This window comes from Aplidium turbinatum, chromosome 5 (genome assembly GCF_918807975.1).
Source record: "Aplidium turbinatum chromosome 5, kaAplTurb1.1, whole genome shotgun sequence".
NCBI lineage: Eukaryota > Metazoa > Chordata > Ascidiacea > Aplousobranchia > Polyclinidae > Aplidium > Aplidium turbinatum.
The window spans coordinates 38,076,368-38,096,864 of NC_137476.1; the positions used below are offsets into that span (position 1 = coordinate 38,076,368).

General features: G+C 38.5%; 1 pseudogene; it reads left to right on the forward strand.

Annotated features, from left to right (window-relative positions):
- The first annotated feature begins 1,787 nt into the window (after window positions 1–1,787).
- On the forward strand, window positions 1,788–20,059 carry LOC145771247 (phosphatidylcholine translocator ABCB4-like; annotated as a pseudogene).
- The last annotated feature ends 438 nt before the right edge of the window (window positions 20,060–20,497 follow it).

A 20,497-nucleotide genomic window follows, 5' to 3' on the forward strand; every position in this document is an offset into this window, starting at 1 on the left:
GATGGAGTTGATGAAGCTTAAATTCTCAAATTTATTTGATGAAGCGTTTTGTAAAGTCCATTCACAAACAGGGAAAATTTTTATTATACGCTAATTTAACAAAACTAACCAAATTCAAAGAACAGCTGCTCTCAAATCGAGATGCGCGATGCCATTCATCCCGCGTTACTCTCGCGTGCCACTCGTCCCATCAGCTTGTCGTTGTCTGGAGGGTTGGAAAGTTAATGGTTGGACAAGTGGTAAGAAAGTCTTTAGGAGCCGCTTAAGTTGGCTCGTCTGTCAGTAACTTGCCTAAAATCAAACACTGAAGCTTCTGCAGTCAGTTAATTTATGTTTCAAAGCTGCTAAAACTTTGTTTATTGTAACAGATTGTGTGCTGTAAGCAAGGTTTGGGCTTCAGAACTACAAACCATTCGTTTAATTTTTGAACAAAAATCTTGTGGTTTTCGAAAGCATGGAGCCGAAGAATAGTTCCCAAGATGAAGACAAACAACGACTTCTCGGCAATGAGTCAGAAGAATACAACACTTTCAACTCTAAAAGGTATAACGTTACCTGTTGTACATTTATTGGTTCTTGCGCGAATGATCCCGTGAAGCTACTTGCTTTCATTTTGTGACAAAATAGTAAAGGTATCATCAAAAATATCGAAATGAAAGCAGCCACTCTTAGTAGAACTTTAAGGGTTTTTCCAGATTTAGGGACAAAATTTTGCCGCGTATTGTCCAGCAACAAACTGTCTTAGCAGAGTTGGATATGGCGAATCTGTAATTCCAACGGTTTCACGTTACAACCGTATGTTCCATGTTCCGGGTGCGTCAGGAGGAAATGGTTTCCACAACGTATTGCAAAACCAACGTAAATTATCCTGATGGAATTCCCACTAGGCTGGCTCAGTTCAACTGAAGGTGTATCGTATGTATACCTCGCTGTATGAACCTTCTCTATCACTCCAAGGGGTCGAGGGGTTCTGCCTTTTATCACCGTTGAGCAGTGGTGGTGACTCGGTCTATATGTTTGGTATTAATCTGGCTCGGTTCAACTAGAGGTGTACCGTATCAAAAACTTTTGTACTCGGTCTAGACGTTTGGGCAGGTGTCAAGCAGCCACTGAATTGATTCGTCATCCAGTTCATGCAGACCACGCACACCATTTGGCGCATGGTAGATGACGCAGTTACAGATGATGTGGTCTGCGGTTTGTTACTTCTTGCCACACTCACAGATCGCTGATCGAGTTCATGTTAGTGGCTCAAAGCGTATGCACAAAAGAATGGACGATATGATTTAAAAACCTTTTTTCAATCCTCATAGAATTTATACCTATGCTTCCAGTTTCTTATAAAAAATAATGAGACAAATCTTGCTTTTATATCATGAGTCATAATAATTATTAATTAATTATTTTTAGCCCAAACGCTTTGTCAGGAAAAGATGGAAACGGAAGTGGAGTTGCTGAATCATTGAAGGCTGCAGATGGTTCAGATGCAAATGTGTCCTTCCTTGCTCTGGTGAGTTACCGACGTATACGGTTGAGAAACCGTTGAGAGAAGCGCTTGTACCGGAATGATGATCAAATCTGTATTGCTAGGAATCATATTTTTGAAGTTAAGTTCTTACTCCACTTACAGAAAAATCACGTCTCACAATTAGCACATACATCATCGCCATGCAATTTACTCAAAGCGTTGTCGTCAAAAGCAAAACATTTTTATTGAGAGCTGTTGCCACTTCATCTTTTCGCGTTTATTTTGTCAGTTTACATTCGCTGATGGTTGGGACGTCATAATGATATCGATTGGGACCTTAGCGGCCGTTGTCTGTGGGGCCGCCTGGCCTATTCTGTTCCTGATCTTCGGCCAGATTTCTGACGTGTTTACCAAGTTTGGTCGCTACAAAATGTGCAATTTCAATTATTCCGCCTGCTTGGAGGAAAACTTTACTTCGGTTAGCTTAGAGTAAGTTTAAACATTTTTAGCTCATAGTTATACTGTAATTGAATTTCATGTCACCTGGTATGTAAGTCCTTGTGCATTGTACAGCGTTGGTTCTTACACAAACTTCCGCAAATTGTTGTAAGGTTTTCGTGGTCAACCACGTCGTTGTTTTCCTATCGTCTGATCGACCGTAGTTTGAGGGAGAGACGGATCTAAAGCAGAGAGTCACACTCGCATTAATTTTAATATACACGATGATACATTGTCAATGTTGCTAATTTTGTTACCGGTCATTCTGTTACCGGTTTACCAAGAACCACCCAATTTCACAGTGCACTTACACATTATTGTGTGTGTTCTGAAATTTTAGCATAAACAGAGTTTGGACGCAAGTTTGCACTCTAACTACTATCATCAATTTTGTGCTCTGATCATACCGCTTTCTTAATTATTTAATAAGGCAGCTTTTTATCACCACTACTTCTGGATGATTTGCTGCAATGTAGAGTGATTATGATTATTTTGTTGCTTCTCAATTAAAAACCGGGCTTAAAAACATTTGAGTTTTAATAAAATCATGTGCACAATAACTGGCAACTGATACATTTTATTCCAGACAATGGAATTCAACAGTTGACGTCACAAAAGATTCCTTCCAGAAGGAAAGCTTGGAAATTGTTTATAACTTCCTGTATGCCGGATGCGCTGTTTTCGTAGCTTCTGGAATCCAAATATTTTGTTGGTCTCTACAAGCCAACAGGTACCGAGAAGATGTCGAAGCATTTGACAATATACGATCGACTGAGTTTCGCTTTTAGCAGCATGATCGTTGCTTACGTCACAATGTAGATATAACAACTGTTTTAACCTGATGCTGCGAGTTCGCTGTGGTAATAGCGAATTGCACTAACTATCGGAACACTGTTCCCTACTCATGTGCTATGACGAAATTGTCCCTAAAGTCGTCATAGCACTTGACTAGGGAACTGTGTTCCGAAAGCAAGCGCAATTCGCCATTACCACAGCGAACTCGCAGTATCAGGCTGGTACAGGTCGTTAATATCTAATGTGCATTGTGAAGTAAGCATTTCGCAATAATTCTGCTCGCAATAGAGTGACCACCCTTAGCTAACTGGGTGGTTAGTTAGTTCCATTATTACCTAGACCCCATGTTCAGCCTAATGGGCCATGGTCAGTAGAATTGGCTGGAACTTTAGAAGGAACGTACTGCTGTATATAGTAACGAGTATAACTACTGTATATATTGTAGCTAAGATGCTTGATGCTGATTCACTCACATGAAGTACTGAATGGTTTATAGTGCAATTGATCGAAGTGGAATTGCTACATCATTTTGTTGCATCATTGTTACATCATTGTTACATCATTGTTACATCATTGCTACATCATTGTTACTTCATTGTCACTTCATTGTCACTTCATTGTCACTTCATTGTCACTTCCTTGTTACATCATTGTTCATTACCCTCACCATAGGTTTGTCACTTCTTCAGTAGATGAGACCTGGCGTTTGTTCCCGCTACGGGAGTCTGTCAATTTTCGCAGCCTTTTCGCCATGCTTCCCTGTTGTTATTGTTGATTTTGTCGAAGTTCCTTGCACTGATCTTGTCTCTCAGCAAAGCTAGCCATCTTTTTTTTGGTCTCACTTTCTTTCCCTGGACAAAAAATGTCTTTTCCATCACTGGAGCCTTGTCATCAGACATACCTTCCATATGCCCATGCCATCGCAAACAGTGACTATTGTAACATCACCGTTACGTTATTATATAACTAACAAACGTTGCAGACAAGTGAAAAGACTTCGCATCGCTTACTTGAAAGCGATCCTCCGCCAAGACATCGCGTTTTATGATTCCTCATCAGCTGGACAACTCAACACAAGCTTGACAAAGTGAGACTAACCTCAAGAGATAACTTATTTTTTCGCACAGAAATTATTCATGTGAAATAACTTGCAGCCAATAGACAAGCTTACTATATAAACAATCAAAAACACTTACAATCATTTGTTATGAAAACTAAGTAGCCTAATGTTTAGAACCAAGAGTTGAATTAACTCATCAGGAAACACATGGATTAGTGGAAACATGGATTGAAATTAAATCGTTTCCATTACTACATGAGGTCAAGAGAATTTCTTTCAATTGAACGTGGAAACTCTGAAGCAGCCATTTAATTCACCTCAGCATTAAGAATACTTTGTGTCAATAACATACGTCTCGTTTCGTTACAGCGATATAGTGAAGATTTGTCAATGCAGTGGCGAGAAAGCGTCTATGTTTGTTCAGTATCTCTCCGGTACCATGGTGAGCTTGATCGTCGCGTTCTTTTTCTCGTGGAAATTATCTTTGGTCGCCCTCGCCGCTTGCCCCGCTACGGTTATTCCATCTATGCTGATTGTGACGGTAAAGCAATAATTATCATCATCATCATCTACAGATTCAATTGGGATACTTCCTATATATATTTTGTTTCACAAGTTATGAAAATCAATAAATTTACTTTCGTGCTCTATGTATTCGTCTGTTTGCAACATCTTCGTCTTTTGATATTCCGATCAGTTAAACGGAAACATAGTCGCATTTATGTCTGTTGAAAACATTTTGATGCAAGTAGATTTCAGCCACTTACGCCAAGAAAGAACAAACAGCGTACGCGAAAGCTGGCTCGGTCGCTGAAGAAGCGATATCGTCCATTCGGACTGTGGTGGCTTTCGGATGCCAACGCAAAGAAGTAGACAGGTCGGTGGATTGGAAATAAAACCCTGATGTCACATCAGGAAGTTTGTTTGGATGTTGAAGCGGTTTTTTGGTTCAGAGGGAAAAGATGCTAAATCAGATCCTTTTCTCTTTGGTAGTTAAGAAATTTGATGTCTAACAAATTTAATGCGTTCTGAAATGCACAAACAAAAGCGGGATAACGCACTAAAAGCGTTTTCTCACAGCTGGATGTAAATAAAAGGTTAAGCAAACATTACGTTATCATCGAAGCAACCGATATTTTCTTTACACAAACAGATATTCCAACCTGCTGGGAGATGCAAGAGATGTAGAGATACGCCGTGGATTCCTCAGTGGATTGGTGATGGGACTGATGTACTTTATCATGGATGTCCATCTATGGAATTTGCTTCTGGTATGGGATCACTTTGGTCATAGGAGAAGAAATGACAATTGGAACAGTTGTGACTGTTGTCTATGAAATCATCTTAGGAGCATGGTTGCTTGGCACGGTAAGCTTTGATTGTATGTCAGGTACAATAACAGCTTTTACAAAGAAGCTTACTGTCTAAATCAGTAGGTATGGCCCCACGGCAGGCTACATTGTATGTGCTTGAACAAGTGGCCTATTTTATTTTTGTAATTATTACGAGATGTTATTATCGATTACTGTCCTAAAGTAACCTTTACTATGAAATCTTCATGCAAAACTTGCTTCAAGAAGATTTTGCATTCATGCAATTCGAGAAACTTCTTCAACTTGAATTAACATTCTGACGTAATATATGTTGTTGTGACGTCACAGACATACTTACCTGCAGCGAAATTTTGACCAAAATAGTGATTTCTTGTGACGTATCATTACCGCAGTTTCTGGATGCTTCTTGTGAAAACAAACTGATTATAAATAGTGACGTAATTTGCGTAGTATTTTTATAAGTTGATGAGAGTTGAAAGTGTTGAAGTTGAAATTATTAGAAGGTAAGAAGTTGTGAGTGAAGTAGCCTACGCTGAACTCGATGATAAGAGTTGCAGGTGTTGGAATTATAAAAATGGAGAAGTTATTGCTGTTTACAATTAATTTGATTATTTGTTGAAAGTGATGAACCATTCGAGCCCTTCAAAAAGTTCTTTCAATAATCTCACAAGTAGAACTATTCGACCATTTGACTGATTAACGTCGGATATCCCAATAAACAACGTCATCAACCTTTCCAAAGTCTCTTGACGTGTAAGAGATGTCGAACCGTGGCACTGGAGGACAAGAATCAACAATAACAGCGCGACAACCTCTCGCTTGTGTTTATTCAAACTTATCCCAAGAAGGCAAATTAACTGCATTCTTTTAACTAATAAAATTATTGTTTAATGATTATCTCAAGATTGCATGTAGCATAGCTAAACATTCAGTGTGATATCACAAAGAGACGAGTATAATTAGCGGTTAGAGTAAATCAATCATGAACGACATGTTTTTTACGTAACTCTAATATAAGGGTCTCTGGTTGCTGTAAATTTCAAAACCGTCGCTCTAGCGCACAAAGACGTGATCGTCTCGTGCACAAAATGAGACAGCCACCAGACCATAGATTGACAGTGGACAACACTGCGAGTGATCAAATCTGTATGCAACAGTGAAACGAGGTATATCGGCTATCAAGTTTGTCTCGGTAACCTAAACCGTCTCGTGTTGCATTACTACATAATAATCTTCTTCTATCCAAGGCTTGCAGCTACTTAGACGTCGCATCGGAGGCAATCGCGGCCGCATCGAAAGTATTCAAAGTCATCAACAGGGTACCAGATATCGACATCTTTTCAGAAAAGGGCAACGACCCTTCTGACCTCAGCAGTGACATCATGTTTGATGACGTACAGTTTAGCTATCCAACTCGACCAGACAAAAAGGTAACAATGCCTCACGCGCAATAGTTAGTTGACAATGCTACAATTTTTAATAACAAGTAAACGTTCATATTGTTATGTTGTTATTTTCAGTTTCTAACCTGCTTACAAGTTTGTAGATTCTTATGTGACGCAATGCTGCTGCTGCTGCTGCTACTGGACAACCGTCTAATTTCTTCTTCAGGTTTTGGAAAGGGTTTGGTTTACGGTTCCTGAAGGGAGCACGGTGGCGCTGGTGGGTGAAAGTGGTGCAGGAAAAAGCACAATCGTTCAGCTGCTCCAAAGGTTCTATGACGTTGAAGTAAGTTACGTTGCAAAGTCTTGCATAGTCTGGACATTTAAATTGCAAATTTGCAACAACAAAATCATGTATTTGTGACATTCTTTATACCTGTTGAAAACTCATCAGCAGTCGGTCTATGCGATGTGAGCTTGTGTGTTGCTATCAAGTCGCTGAAGGTGAATAAGAATCTTCACAATCTAATGAAGCTAACAAAAAATATACAAATATTACTGTACATACCTCAAGATGAGAGCAGCTTATTGGATGATTGCTTGGTCGATCCTTGCTACCAAAGGTCTGTTGTGTCTTGTGTTTTTAATATATTTCCATTTGAGCTTATATTCTCCCAATGGATGCAAATGAAAAGCAATCGATGGATTTCGTGCTGAATAAAATCAGAAAATTATTAATACAAAATTAAGGAATGAATAACAATTAGACATACAACACATTAACCTCAAAGGGTATGGAAGGAAGTGAAAGAGTTTCACGATCTTCTTCCTCCATGTTTATTTAGGATGGTTTTATTTGTTTGAGCGGGAAAAACATAAAATCTTTCAACCTTCGAAAGTTGCGCCAAATGATTGGTGTCGTCTCGCAAGAGCCTGTTCTTTTCGCTACAACGATTTCAGAAAACATCCGCTGGGGACGCGATGAAGTAACTGACGGAGAAATAGTCGAAGCAGCAAAGCAAGCAAATGCTTATGACTTCATAATGGAGTTGCCAAAGGTATGTTACGAAAGTTGCATCTCATCGAATCTTCGCCCGGTGACAGAATCAAGATATTTCCAAACTACGTTTGGTTAATATTTTTATTTTTAACGTATTTAAGAACCTTTCGCAGATCTCACTAATCGTGAAACAAGCTGGCCACATACTACATTGTGCAATTGTGCATGTGTAAGATACATTTATTCTCTTAAAATATATAAAATGAGATATACTCCCACCAACCCATTTATCTACTGCAATCAGCCAAATCTCTTATTGATCAAACAATTTTCCATCCACGAAATTTATAGACAGAAAGCTCCAAACTTTCAATGAACACTTTGTGGCAAGAAAATTACGTTCTAGATTTACAGCGAAATATTGCGATGTAAAATCCGATAATCTAGCGTATGCCACACTATAGAAATCGCTCAGCAAAAATCTAGCTGGTTTTTCCGAATTAAAAATAAACATCACATCCACCTTATGCGGAGTGACGTTATTCTATATTTGTTTAGAACAGCAGTTTGAAAAATACTGCACAAATTGCAAATTTAGTAATGTTATTGTTTGATATTTTGTCAATTAGCACTTCATCAGTCAACACTTCCTCGTCAGTCCACTGTTCCTCGTCGGTCCACTTTTCCTCGTCAGTTAACACTTCAACATCGGTTTTTTAATTATTTGTAAAAATTTTATAGAAATTCGGAACTTTGGTTGGAGAAGGAGGAGGACACATGAGCGGAGGACAGAAGCAAAGAATTGCCATCGCGAAAGCAATTGCCAGAAATCCAAAAATCTTGCTTCTGGATGAAACAACATCCGCATTGGACACAGAGAGTGAATCGATTGTACAAGCGGCGTTAGAGAAAGCATCAGCAGGTGAGATGCATCTTGTTAGGATTATCTTCGAAAGAGATCCATTACTCATTTGCAACAATTCATCAATGAATTGTTCCATCACAGGTCGCACCACTATTGTCATCGCTCATCGGTTATCCACAATCCGTAATGCCGACAAGATAATTGCTTTCAAATCTGGAAGAGTCATGGAAGAAGGATCGCATGATGAACTCTTCAAGATCGAAGATGGTGTATATTCTAAACTTGTTAAAATGCAGCAAAAAGTATCTCCAAATAAAACAAATTTTGAGACAGAAATGGATGTTCCATTAAAAGTTGCGGAAGTTGGTGAGTTTTTCATGCTGTGAAAGCGTGAATTGTTCATTGAGATGTCGATGAGGTGCAGCGCGACTGCGACTCATTTCTGCTATCACTTTCTTTGGTAGAGAGATGCCTGTTTGCATTTTGGACTGAACAAGATATAAATCGATGGGTGTTTATGAAGATGAAATTATCTATCAGACTTTAACTTGCAATTTGTTTCACTGAAATGATATTATTTGATTTGCTTATGTTGTTTCAACTCCATTAGATTCATTGTCTAACTCATTGGATCAAATGAAAAACGTTCCAAAACAAATTAAAGATGAAAATGTCAGAAATGAAGATGAGGAGGAAGAAAACTTTCCCAAAGCGTCCTTCTTCAGGATTCTGCATTTGAATCAATCGGAGTGGTGCTACATTGCAGGTGAAAAAAATCTCGTACTTTCAACTACTTCTATCAACATCTATCAACAACAACTATCAACATTAACAACATCAACAATTTCTATCAACATCAACAACTCACAAAGCATCTTGTTTTATCACCACCGACGATTCAGTAAATATCTAATGTTCTGACTTTCAGGTGGGTGCTTGTTTTCGTTTTTGACTGGTATTGGGGATCCCATAAGTGCAATCATCTTCGGTCATACATTCGCCATCTTCTCCCTTACTGACGCCAGCCAACAGGAGCAGGACGCAAGATTCGTTGGACTGACATTCTTTCTACTCGGAGTCATCGTATTTGTTGGATTTGTTCTTGAGGTCAATAATATGTTTTATTCCTTGCGTGGTTTCATTTTGAATTTGCAACAAAAGAGGGCCCAGAACCAACTCTTAAGAAAAATTTACTAAACTGAAACATCGACACACCATACTGATCTATTTGTTGGCCTTACAATATTCTGTTGTATGTGTTTGAATCGGGTGTTGTTTTGACAACTCCGGTCTTAAATAAGCTATAGACTACAATTTTGGTAGAGAGGTGACTTTCTTTAACCATAGACAGACAAAACCAAGCAACCACACGGCATTTGATATCACACAATTAGAGTGACCATAAAACTATAAACTACGAACGTTTTCGGCCATAATCAAGTTAGCCCTTCTCAAGTAACGAAAATAACTGAATTTACAATAACATCTACATTGCAAATACCTGATCTACACAATGATAGCAACTACACTATAGACTGACAAACAATGCGATGGCACAGCAATTGTGACGCAGATTTTCCAATCCTGGTTCCACGAGTGCAATAAATTCGTTGGGCGAAGTTGCTAAAGAAAAGGCGGCCGAGAGAAAGGAACTGGCCCCCTTTACTCTGGTTGGTCTTCTTCATCGTGTGTCACACGGCCTTAGCCCGGAGCATCACCGAGCATCAAGCTCTTGCTCTTTCGTTGAATTCGGCAAAGTCCTGTGCAGAGCATCTTGCTTTTAAGTCGGGCCATTCGAGTAGATGTTGCATTGTTTGCTCCTGTCCGCATTTGCAACTTGTGCTCCTCATGGAATACCCCCAGTGTCTCATCAAAGTTTTACACCTGCCAATGCCAGTTTACTCTCGTTGGTGCCGAAGGCTTAATATAGAGAAATGTACAACTCAAGCGGTTGTTGAAAAACGTTGCTCATTTTTAGCCAGGGCGGAATAATTGGGTGCGCGAAGTTACAGTAGGAAAAGCAGCTGAGAGAAAAGACCAGGTCCCCTTACTCTCAATGCCGAAGGCTTAGTATATTCCATGTGGACTGTATATTTTATTTGAATAAGACCCTTCTAATACAGTATTTTCAACAAAATACAGTATTTTCAACGCTATAGTTTAGAATGTAGACTAGATACTTTTTGATGTGCATTTCTATTTCGTTTCACTTAAGACCATGCCTTTTGTAACATTATAGTATCCTGGCGTCTTATGTATAATCAGGGTTGCCATTGACATAGACCCCAATATAAAGACAACCAGAAGTATAAATTTTCATAGGAAGCGAAAAAAACGTTTTTTAACAAATCTTTGCAATCAAAGGAGCCATGACATATCACATGATATTGTTTTTCCGGAAACAATTTGTTCCAGCAACATCTATATGTTGCTGTATGAAGGTTTTATCTCATCTCTTAATGCTTGGATTCAGATATAGAATCACTTTAACATTTTACAAACTTTCATATCTTCTTGATCAATCAGGCCACACTTTTCACCAAGTCCGGAGTGGAATTGACAGCTCGGCTTCGACGAAACGCGCTCAGTGCATTGTTACGTCAGAACATTTCCTATTTCGATGATCCTAGACACAGCACTGGAGCTCTTTGTGCTCGGTTGTCGACTGACGCTCTGCGGGTTCAGGGGTGTACAGGAGTGAGGTTGGGTACAATAATGAAGAACCTTGCCACGTTAGGTAAGAAGGAGATGTGGCATTGAATATGAAAGGCTGGTTGGTACAGTAGTTCATGATAGGATTGGTAGCACCAGCCATTGTGCTGAAGGCGCTGTACACTATGGGCTACAGCGGCTTCGCATCGCGCTATCCACAATACTTGAACTTTATTTAATTTAGTGATCTCCTTGGGTATTGGATTCGCGTATGGCTGGAAACTTTGTTTGGTCACAATTGCTTTTATTCCTTTGATGATTTTGGGAGGGATCATCGATTGGGAAATCGTGGAACACAATGAAGGAAAAGAAGAACATGTGGAATCGGCAGGTACAGTCGTTTGTGGTAAAAATAATATTCGGAACTTGAAAGGAATAACTTACAAATAAAAGACAAAACCAAATTCCTCCATGCAAGTCCCTTAGAAAGATTTCTTTTGCGCTATACTTGATCTTAAACATTTGAAGCTAATCCTTTATTTCTTATTTCAAAAAGCTTTGTTTGAGTTTGGAACTCTGTTGATCCTGACGCTTGAAAACGTTTCAAATGAAATCGAAAGATGTTGGCAATGCCACAATTGCTTCAGTGTACTTTATCTGTTTCGCTTCTTACTTACTTCCCATTATCGGCTTTCTATTGATTCGATTATCACCTTCAAACACATCAGGACAAATCGCGATGGAAGCTGTAAAGAACATTAGAACAGTCGCCTCTATGACGAAAGAGGAAAAGATGCTTCAAGTCTACTCCGGGAAACTTTACCAATCTCTAAGGTATTTGCTTTCACAATGTAGCCACAAAGTCTTATAAAAATGCAATAAATTTCAATTTCTTGAAGGTAACTAGCTAACTGACTGTAAAAGATAAAGGTGGTCCCCCATACTTGAATCAAGTGTTGGGTATGAGAAGATTATGTTCTCATTGTACTAAGCCTTCGGCACTAAGGAGAGTAGGGTGGCCAGTTCCTTTCTCTCCGCCGCTTTTCCTGCAGCAATTATGCCCACCCAATTTATTACACCTTAGGTAGAGGTGAGCAGTGTTTTCAACAATAAGCTTAACTGGGAGTCGAACCAGGTTTGCATAATTGGAACACCAGAGCCTCATCCGCTGCGCCATCTCACCACCATCATTTAAAATTTTACGCAAAGACATATCGCAATTTGACACAAAAATTCAGGAAGCGCTGTTAATCAAACGCTACAACTCAAATTTAAACCAACAATTATTTGCGTGAGGCTGGTCCATTCTCCTCAACATTTACTAGATTTATCACGCAGCCCGTGGTGCAAGTTCTTCTGTAGTTACGTAGTTGCCATTGAAGACTTAATTAAACTTGAATATGGAAAATTTATGTTTAAAATTGAGCATGATATGTTGCCAAAATTGTATGATGCTTACTTTACCAATTTAGATAATATCCATAGTTATAACACTCGCCATCACAAAAAATGTACATTGTTTTTACCGCTTGTTAAATCAAATAGTGGGAAAAAATGTTATGTTTTACTGGTGTGAAGTTATGGAGTGACATTTTTAATGAGCTGAAAGATGATACATATGTACAATGTCTGTATAACTAAGTAGGCCTACAAGTGTTTTCTTCTTAGTCAATATGGTAATTAATTCGTATTTGCTTTCATGTTGATATTTCTTCTTTTTTTCTGTATTGATGTTAATATTTCCGTTTTTTTTGTTGTTTTTTTGTGTGATTATTTGTTGTTTTTGTTTGTTTGTTTTTATTACTGTGTTACCTGCAACAGGCTAGGGTGGCAGCTGACATAGAAGACCTTACAGGCCTTTTGTTGCCATCCTGTTGTGCTGATAGACACTCAATTTGTATGTACTTTTTGTTTGTTTATCGCCAGCAAAACAATAAACTGAACTGAACTGCCTTTTCCTAATGTAATTTGTTTTCTGTCTATCAGTTTTTCACACTATTGCTTTTAATCGCTGCGTGTTTCTTGGTACTAATAGTCAGTTAGCTAGCCACCTTCAAGAAGTTGAAATTTATTGCATCTTAAAAAATATTTTCATATTCCTGATGAAGGCTTAAGTTAAGCCGAAAACGTTCGACTGTTACAACTATTTGTAAATATGTAAAATATATTGTTATAATGCTCAACCCTGTTGTATTGTTGTGTCTTGCCTGTCTTTGGTACAAGAAAGCAAATTCTCTCCCGAAACTATAAATTCTTATAAAAATTATCGCAAACTCGTCATCTCAAAACACTGGTCTACACATTTCTAACTTTTTGAATCAGAGATACAAGAAAACTTTTCCAGGTTTTGCTCTAATTCTCAATGTGCGTTCATTTCTCCTTATAGGATTTCAAAATATTTGTACTTAATCTTTTACAAATATGAATTAGACCAAACTTTGTTTTTTGGATTATTTATCAAAATGCTCAATACATTTTCATTCCATTGGGTTCACAAAAGTGAAGATAACAAGCAGAAATAATGTAAACCAATAAGGGTCTCAAACGCGAGGTCTGCGAGGACTTTTTAAACTTTGAAAGAAACTGCCAGAAACTCCTATTGTTACATCACAATCACATTTCCTATTCACATATTGTATCGTTATCGCAATAGTAACATTGGTATTGCTGAAGTCAGTTCTAAGGGTTTAGTTTTATCCCGCTTTCTGAAATTTGATGGCAAGATGTTTACTCGCCAGGTCTGTTGTTTCATTTGCATTCTTTTTGTTTTTCGTTTGCGATTTTTGTGTTCGTACAGTGTATTTCCATCAGTTTGTTCTTACTACTTTTTCTTGCGATCTAACGTTCTTGGTGTGTTCTTAGTACCTTTTTTATTGCGTTTGAACTGTGTTTATTTTGTTTATTGATTTATTTTTGTGTGTTGCTGCCCTGGGGATATGTTATGAGTATTCGTTTTGCTCTAAGAACAATTTGAGTTTGAGACCCTTGATGTAAACCATAAAATGGCAACGTCCTCATGTGACAAGCCTTCGTATGTTTGGCAAGCCATGCAGGTCCAGTCCTAACAATGATAATAAAATATCCCAAAAACCTGAATGTGCTAGAAACAGATTATTTTGAATTTAGCATCAAAAGTACGTATGGTAACAGCATGCGACCATCTCTGACTAAAAATCTGATATTGATTTGTCTTAATATCAATGGTGAAATTACTTGGTGACGTAATAAGTGTGATGGCGTGGGAACACTTTCTTGATGAAACACTCAGCTGCTTACAGGAAATTATTTTGGAAATCCTTCGTAGCGGCGGCAGGCTATGGCTTCTCACAAGCAATCATACTTTTCGCGTTTGCAGCGACTTTTCGACTTGCCATCTATTTGGTTCTGATTGGAGACGTGGAGTACAACGACGTCTTCGTGTGAGTCGCCTGCGTTGAATCAGATAAAAATTCAATTGTGACGTATGAATCAAAAGTTTTAACTCCTCCTATGTATACAAAAGCTAATTGAAACAAAACGTCCAATAGACAAGTTGTCACACAATCGTGCTTCTACAATAATCTTCAATTCCGCAGTGAACATTTTCGCATTCCAGAGTGCTGATAGCGATTCAGTTTGGAGCGCTGGCAATTGCACAGAACAGCACTTTCGCTCCTGACTACCACGAGGCAAAAAAGTCGGCTCAGAGAATGTTCGCGCTCTTCGATCGCGTTCCGACGATGGACGCCTACAGCGACGACGGACTATCACCGGTTGGTGGTTTGATAATTCCACTTTTTATGATGTCATCACGTGATTGACCATTGTCAGGTTGGGACGTCGATTAAAGTGTTTGTAACGTAGTTTGAATAGTTGACCACTTTCAAATTGTGAAGACTTTTAAGTTTTATTTGAAAGCAACTTTGTTTTGTGTTAACAGAGGCTCATAATATTGTTTTTAATGGAAAGTTTGGTTGGCGTTTAATCCAATTAACTGCGAATCTTTTTTTTATCAAAGCACAGATTTTACAAGAACTGCCTCCAGCTCTACTTGGATCTACTCGTCTAGTTAGAGATCCACGTCACTGTACGTGACGTCATTTCAATGAGCAATGATCTTACTGAAAATATTGATCACCTGATTGACATCTAGTACTTGCTAGGGTTTCTAATCAGTTGTAAATATTTTTGACCAATTGTTGATTGGTTGGTTCATTCTTCGCATGGAACTCAACAAAGTTATCATTGTACTGTACTTCCAGTCGCACTGCAATGGACGGATATCGTTCAATTCCGTCGCGTTCTCCTATCCTACCCGACCAGACGTGGCAGTGTTGCGTCATATAAACTTGATGGTTACACCTGGACAGACCTTGGCCTTGGTTGGTCGGTCTGGAAGCGGAAAGTCCACTACAATGCAGCTCATCGAGAGGTTCTACGACTGCCAGGATGGGCTAGTGGTGAGTAGGGGTTATACATGGGGACCTGGGCGAGTACTGAGTGGGGAGCTGTGACAAGGAGACCTGGAAAATACTTTAGTTTTATCCAAGACATAATGCACTTGGTTTTGTCAATTGTTGTATGCAGTGTTGTACGCGTCATTGAAATAAATTGACGGCGTCAGCGTCAGCGCAAATTGCCTAAAAAGTTTACGGCGTAAAGTACTGCGTAAGCTCTTAAAGAAATTGACGGCGTCAGCGTCAGCGCTAATTTCTAGCGCTATTTTTTGCCAGCGTCTCATAAAACGGAAATATTTCAACCAAGTTTAGGCTAACAATAGCTAAAAATAAAGAGCAGATATTATGTTTTGAGACTGTATTGTAATTAGCTGCTTAGCCTATTAGTTATTTCCTTACAGAAAAAGCAAGCATTTCAAAACGTTTGTCTGACAATTTGCTGCGTTTGGGACGCATAGCCTAGGCTATTGTCCTTTCCAAGTGAAAACATGCGTTCCACAGCAGCGCTGGTTGGTATTGGTGTGTTGTATTTCAAAAATAAATTGAAAACGTTTACTCGGAAAGGTATCACTGTTCCTAACGTGCTGTGATAGTTTAGCATGTATAAATCTTTTAACCAGGTTCACTGCACCAACATCGCTCTTTTCAGAGGCATAAAGCTCTTGAAATAAAGTGTCTTCAACGTTCCGCGAAGCCGATCATGGATTTTTCGCTTTCTGTCTCTGATCTCTCGTTCTCAATACATGGGTGATCACTGGGGCCCGCAAAAGTCAATAAAGTCAAACATTTTTAAGGACCTCGTCTATCCACGAATCCAAGAATAAAGTTATTTTTAGCACCTAGGGGACTGTTTCTAAGAAGTTTATAGGTCAAAATAAAGTCAAAATTGACAATAAAGTCAAAATTTTCAATAAAGTCACAATTTGTCAAATTATGGCTTTTGACAAACTTTTTGTGTTTCTTGAAAGTAATTTTTGTCAAAATCCTCGTGGAAGCATTGTAAATCAGGAACTGCGACACAATTAAACCATATTAACCCATAAAAGCAGGAAATATGTCACAATGCTGACGGATCAGCAGTAGGCCTACCTTTTATCGCAAATTGCCCATTGTTTATTCATTGTTACGTATTTAAATATTTTTTATAAAAAGCACCATCTTCACAAACGTAGTCTTTTCGAAAATCAACAGTTTGGATTTTAGGAATAGCCAAGCTAAATCGTCTTCAGCAAAAGTTAGACAGATTTGTGGAGATTTTCCTATCGCCGAAAAACACGACGCACTTTTTATAATCCATAAAAACCTTGACTTTTCGACAAAATATTACGTTTGGGTCTGAAATCGACAAAATATTATGTTTGGATAACTAGTATCAATTCAAGGAAGAAATGTGACCTTTACAAATAAGCAATTTCGTTAGGTCAAAATAAAGTCAAAATTTGATAAAAATAAAGTCAAAAATTTTTTTTTTAAGTCACAATAAAAATGGCCCTAGACTGATCACCATTTGGCGAATTTCTTCCGCGTGTATTCCAGGGAGCCATTCCAACCAACGCAAAAGCCGGTAATTCGGATGAGTCGCGCTGGCCAGAATACATTGTGACACCATAGGTGAAATTCTTATTGTGAAACGAGATTTTTCATTTTTTTTCCATGAAAACAAAAAATGACGCATAGCGCTTGACGCTTAAAATCGGCAAAAGAGTTGACGGCGCTATCACTTCCGTCAACTGAAAAATAAATTGACGGCGCTAGCCTCAGCGTCAACAAAAAGTTGACGCCGTCAAATTGACGGCGTCAACGTACAACACTGGTTGTATGTGACAGTATGTGTTCTATTTGCATTTCACTTGTGTAAATTTCTATTCAGGTTTTTTTCAGGTTTTTCAACTGATGTTGTGAGATTGTGAAGATGCAAAGAAAATTGTTTCATGGAACATCTGAGTTGCAAGTAGTATTCCTAGTAAGAGTATAACAATTGAATTTGTATTTTCCAGACTTTAGACGGAAATGACATTTCGAAGCTCAACATTGGCTGGCTACGTCAGCAGATGGGGTTGGTGTCACAAGAACCTGTTCTATTTGATCAAAGCATCGCCGAAAATATTAGGTGGGTCACGATTAACTTGAAACACTCCTCAAAGTTGGTTTCATTGTGAGAATATTGATCCTCATTTTGAGAAAACCTCTTTTAAAACTTGATCTTGGAAGGATTTTAAAGGCTTTGAACCATTTGACACAGGCCAGGTCACCAAGATTGCTAGAAACTCTCCGATTGTTGAAGCATTATCTGGGAATTATTCCTTTTAACCGTTGAATGGAGAGCAGCTTTACAATGTGTGTTGCTCAACCGCTCACAACAAACGTAGCACCGGAGCTTCTTTGTTTACGGATTCTTTGTTTACAAAATTGGGTGTTTATTGTTTAACCAACTACGTCATCAGCACCCTAACACTGATTGATAATTCGTTAGGTAGGCAAGTTTTAAAAGGCTACAATACAATTTAGAACGCAATTCAATGTTACTGGTACTCTACAATCGGTAATATCTGCTGGCATGCTTAATCTTTAGGTATGGAGATTGTACAAAAACCTCATCGGACAAAGAAGTGGGAGCCGCAGCTAGGAGCGCTAACATTCACGACTTCATTGACTCGTTACCAGAAGTAAGCTGTAAAGTAACTTGGTATAAGTTAACGATGTAACAAATTGTGTTAGCATCGAAACAACCTCTTTTTAATTATGACATCACTTTCAGGGTTACGCAACAAGCGTCGGAGCTAAAGGGGGTCAATTGTCAGGAGGACAGAAGCAAAGAGTCGCCATCGAGCGAGCTCTTATAAGAAATCCAAAAATCCTCCTCCTTGACGAAGCAACATCCGCTCTGGATGCGGAGAGCGAAAGGGTAGGAGGAATCTTTCGCATCAGATAGTTTTTTTTCCCGCAGGTGATACTATGCCTACTCGGGGCTGGGGTCTTTCGCGTTCATTGGATGCACATTGCACAGTGCACATTGTATGTTTTTTTTCATGTGGCTACGTTTTGTTTTGCATCCAAACAAAAATAAATGACTGACTGACAAATGATGGAAAGCGAGGTCTGGCTTCTCTGTGAAAAGGTTTCCAAGTTGGAAAATAAGATCCAGAGGTGTAATCAGAAAGGAAAAGGGGCAATTGTCTCCCTCCCAAAATATTCTAAATGAACATTGATCACTCTGTTCCAACATCATTTAACGAAGTTTTACTATTTATTTAGGCTGAAAGTACCTCAGAATGATCTATTTGAAGTTGTTTTTGTTTTTTGAAGTTGAAGATGTAATTGTTATCAATGCCTCTGTTCTGTATATTAAAGGAAAGTATGTTTTTAGATTGTACAAGACGCTCTGGAATTTGCCAAGAAAGGAAGAACCAGCATCATCATCGCTCACCGGCTTTCCACAGTGAGGAACGCCGATCAGATAGCTGTGATCGACAATGGAGTGGTGGTTGAGGTTGGAACGCATGATGAGCTCATCGCTTTGAAAGGAGCATATTTCAGGTTTGTCAAACATTTCCGAGTATTGTCTTATCTCAAAGGTTTGGTTTGTTGTTGGGGGCAATTCTGGTGAGATGTGTTATTATCGGTTATGACCTGCAGTAACCTTTGATTGTGAATCTTTGTTATGTAACGTAGTTCTGGACCATTTTGTAAGATGCGAACCTCGATTATTCTGTTGTTTTATCAATCACCAAATATCCTTTGTCATGACGTCATAAGAATGTTATCAGTAGATGTCCGATTGCGAAATATTTATTATGTAAGAATCTTCTACACCACGTGATATTCTTTAAACTTCTTTGAGCTTCTGCTTGTTTACATTTAATGCAACTTGATAGAACAATGGCTCTTTATGATGTAACCTTACGTAACCTTCTCGAAGTTACTAGACCGAACAAACCTTCTATAAATAGTGGTGTAATTTGCGTAATGATTATTCTTCTGAGAGTTGATGATGAGTTGATTATTATTATGAGTTGGTGATGAGAGATCATTGTTGTAGTAGTAGCAGATGTTAATAGACGCAAAGATTATTGTTGATCGAGAGTTGAAGTATTGAATACAAGTAAAGCAAAGTTGATGCTAATATAATTTCTGATTGAAATTAGGATCGTATGAGAAGCTGTGAGTGGATCACGTTAGACTCGATCAAAAGCCGCAAGCGTTGGAATCTATTGCTGTTTACTGTTACTTTGATTAATTGCTGGAAGTGGTGAACCATTCGTTAGAGTCCTTCAAGCGTTTTCATATATATCATTTCACTAGTAGAACTATCCGACCATTTAATTGACTGGTTTTCGGTTATACCCATTAAACTACGTCATTGAACCTTTCCAAGTCTTTTTCCTGGTAAGAGATAGAAAGAAATCGTGACATTCTGTAATACGAGAGACTTTTCGATGACATCAACTATGCCAATTATTACATCATCGCATTAAGTAGATAGTGATTCTTGACAAATACTTTACATTCTTCAGCTTGGTCAGCGCCCAAATGTTCGAAGATGACCGTCCTCCATCTAATCAATCATGACTCCCATCTTGCGGTGACCTCCTGCGGTGCTTCATCTACGACATTATCAAATATGGCTGCACTTGCCAATGAGGCATGAGCAGTAAATTCGTGCAACTTTATTTTTGACTTACTGACAACTTTTTCTTTATTGCATGATGATCAATGACAGCTCATTAAATGAAGTAAACTCGCAAGATATTTCTTCTTAATTCAAGCTGTGACGTCATAACTCATTGATTTGATGTTTGTCTAGAAATAATGAGGAATGTGAAGCCAAAATCTTGGGCAGTGATACCGAAATAAACTTTGCCAATTGCAAAATCGCTGCGATTCCCGGCTTTCCATCTTTGGAATGGTACAAATTAGTCTTTTATGTTTGAGGATTGTTTTGGTTGAGAATTTATCAAAATAATTTGCACATTTGAACCACTTAGCAGTATTTCAATCTGCAAGATA